The sequence below is a fragment of the Arachis stenosperma genome, chromosome 3 (genome assembly GCF_014773155.1).
Source record: "Arachis stenosperma cultivar V10309 chromosome 3, arast.V10309.gnm1.PFL2, whole genome shotgun sequence".
Classification (NCBI taxonomy): domain Eukaryota; kingdom Viridiplantae; phylum Streptophyta; class Magnoliopsida; order Fabales; family Fabaceae; genus Arachis; species Arachis stenosperma.
This window is the reverse complement of record NC_080379.1, coordinates 58815280-58818831: the sequence shown is the minus strand read 5'-3', so window position 1 is coordinate 58818831 and position 3552 is coordinate 58815280. Positions and strand designations below refer to the sequence as shown.

General features: G+C 39.5%; 1 non-coding gene across 1 annotated transcript; it reads left to right on the top strand.

Annotated features, from left to right (window-relative positions):
• The first annotated feature begins 2960 nt into the window (after positions 1 to 2960).
• Positions 2961 to 3068, top strand: LOC130972489 (small nucleolar RNA R71). Its single transcript, XR_009083653.1, has one exon. It is a non-coding gene; the product is annotated as a small nucleolar RNA R71 (small nucleolar RNA).
• Positions 3069 to 3552: the final 484 nt, after the last annotated feature.

The following is a 3552-nucleotide window of genomic DNA, read 5'->3' as shown; positions in this document are numbered from 1 at the left end:
CCCACGTTAAGGGCCATGTTAGTTACACTAATGTGGATCGTTAACGTGGGGAAAAGAAGCAAAGAGCAACGTTATTGGTAAAGGTGAATGCAAATAACGTTTGCGAAAGATTGAGAAGCAACGTTATTGGTAAAGGTGAATGCCAATAACGTCTGCGAAGGACTAAGAGGCAATGTTAGTGGTCACATTAGTGCCACTAACGTTGAAGTTAACATGGATCAATTTAGTTTGGAGCGTTAGTGAAAAAGGTGATCGTCACTAACGTTCTCGAACCCATATTTTCACTTAACGTTAACACCACTAACGTCCTAACTAACGTCCACCCATGCCTGACTCACACTTTTTTTGCAAGCAAAGCTGAGCCCACTGAAGATTGTAACTTCTTCAACTCAAGATCAAAGGCCCATATCCAAGACTTGAAGAGCTGACTAGAAGATCAAGAAGAGTAGTATATATAGGAGTAGTTTTGAACTAGAAGGGAGCTTGGCAATTTGGAGAACTACACTCTGTATATTTACTTTTCCTATAATTTCTAGTTTACTTTAGATTGTACTCTTCTCTATCTTCTTCTATTTCCAGGGCTATGAATAACTAAACCCCTTTTCATTGGGTTAGGGAGCTCTGTTGTAATTTGATGGATCAATTATAGTTTTCATTCTTCTTCTTCTTTCTTTTCTCTTGATTTACTAGAAAGCTTTCGATCTTAAATCAATTAGTTAGTTGTCTTGGAAAAGAAACTCTCCATAATTGGATCTCCTCTGAGCCTTGGAAAAGGGATTAAGAGATCATGCTAGAAATGCTTTCTCATGTTGGACCAAATTGGGGTTTGGACGGATATAGTGACATATAATCCTCCCAACACTTTGATTTGGAAATACATGTGGTATAATCAGTGACCATACTTCATCTCTTCCCATGATCAATTAAATCAAGGAATTGGGCAATTGTTCAAGCTTAGAGAGATTGGGTTGCCAAGGAATTGGGATCCAATCATCTAAGATTGCCAAGGAGATCAATGAATGCATTGATTGAGGAAGAGATGAGAATGAACTTGATCCAAAGAATGCAACATCTTCTAAGCCCAATGAATCCCCCATTTCTGATCTTACCCATTCTCTTTACATTCTGCCATTTACTTTTATGTTCATCTCCCCAAATCCCCATTTTAGATTCTGCAATTTACTTTCTGCAATTTACTTTCCTACCATTTAATTTTCTGCAATTATCAACTCAACTTCTGCTTAGCTCAACTAGAACATTCCTCCAATCAAAGTTGCTTGACCAATCAATCCCTGTGGGATTCGACCTCACTCTATTGTGAGTTTTTACTTGACAACAATTTAGTATACTTGCCGAGGGAGATTTGTTGAGAGACAAGTTTCTGTGCATCAGTCTCTGTCTGACTCTGTATTGAGAGAAGCTTTTCATGCTTCTTCTCCATGTTTACAGAAGAAGATCCTTGAGTCTTAAACACAAGGTAGTCCTCATTCAATTGAAAGACTAACTCTCCTCTATCCACATCAATCACAGCCCTTGTTGTGGCTAGGAAGGGTCTTCCAAGAATGATAGATTCATCCTCATCCTTTCCAGTGTCTAGGATTATGAGGTCAGCAGGGACGTAAAGGTCTTCAACCTTCACTAAGACATCCTCTACAAGTCCATATGCCTATTTCATTGATTTGTCTGTCATCTCTAGTGAGATTCTTACAGCTTGTACCTCAAAGATCCCTAGTTTCTCCATTACAAAGAGTGGCATGAGCTTGATTCCTGACCCCAGGTCACACAGAGCCTTCTTAAAAGTCATGGTGCCTATGGTGCAATGTATTAAGAACTTTTTGGGATCCGGTTTCTTCTGAGGTAATGTCTGCTGAATCCAGGTATTCAGTTCATTGATGAACAATGGAGGTTCATCCTCCTAAGTCTCATTACCAAATAACTTGGCATTCAGCTTCTTAATTGCTCCTAGATATTGAGCAACTTGCTCTTCAACAGTGTCTTCGTCCTCTTCAGAGGAAAAATATTCATCAGAGCTCATGAATGGCAATAGTAGGTTCAGTGGAATCTCTATGGTCTTTGTATGAGCCTCAGATTCTTTTTGGTTCCTCAATAGGGAACTTATTATTGGTCAGTGGACGTCCTTTGAGGTCTTCCTCACTGGGAATCACTGCCTTTTCACTCTCTCCAGGTTTGGCCATTTTGGTTATAGTTATGGCCTTGCACTCTCTTTTGGGATTCTCTTCTGTATTGCTTGGGAGAGTACTAGGAGGAGTTTCAGTAACTCTTTTACTCAGTTGACCCACTTGTGTCTCCAAATTTCTGAGGGAGGACCTTGTTTCATTCATGAAACTGAGAGTGGTTTTAGATAGATCAGAGACTATGTTTGCTAAGCCAGAGAGGCTCTGCTCAGAATTCTCTGTCTGTTGCTGAGAAGATGATGGAAAAGGTTTGCTATTGCCAAACTTATTTCTCCCACCATTATTGTTGTTGAAGCCTTGTTGAAGCTTCTGTTGATCCTTCCATGAGAAATTTGGATGATTCCTCCATGAAGGATTATAGGTGTTTCCATAGGATTCTCCCATGTAATTCACCTCTTCCATTGCAAGATTCTCAAAGTCATAAGCTTCTCCTTCAGAGGAGGCTTCTTTAGCACTGCCAGATGCAGCTTGCAATCCAGTCAAATTCTAAGAAATCATATTGACTTGATGAGTCAATATTTTGTTCTGAGCCAATATGGCATTCAGAGTATCAATCTCAAGAACTCCTTTCTTCTGAGTCATCCCATTATTCACGAAATTTCTTTCAGAAGTGTACATGAACTGGTTATTTGCAACCATCTCAATGAGTTCCTAGACTTCTTCAGGTGTTTTCAGATGAAGAGATCCACCAGCAAAATGGTCTAATGACATCTTGGACAATTCAGATAGACCATCATAGAATATACATATGATGCTCCATTCTGGAAGCATGTCAGAAGGACACTTTTTGGTTAATTGCTTGTATCTTTCTCAAGCTTCATAGAGGAATTCACCTTCCTTCTGTTTGAAGGTTTGGACTTCCACTCTAAGCTTTCTCATCTTTTGAGGTAGAAAGAATTTTGTCAAGAAAGCATTGACCAACTTGTCCCAAAAGTTCAAGCTTTCTCTAGGTTGTGAGTCCAACTATGTTCTAGCTCTGTCTCTTATAGCAAAGGGGAAAAGCATAAGTCTGTAGACCTCGGGATCAACCCCATTGGTCTTAATAATATCACAGATCTGCAAGAATTTAGCTAAGAACTTATGAGGATCTTTCGATGGAAGTCCATGAAACTAATTGGTGTAGTATAGTCACCAAGCATCTTCCTTGCATCTCTGGCATTGTTGTTGGGTTCGGCTGCCATGTCTGTTTCTTTTTCGAAATTCTCTGTAAGGTCCTTTCCGGAGTGTTGTGCTTTAGCTTCTTCTTCAGAGTCCTTTTAGGTTCAGGATCGGCTTCAACAAGAATATTTTTATCACTGTTTCTGCTCATATGAAAAATAAGAGAACAAAAGGGAGTAGTGGAATCCTCTATATCACA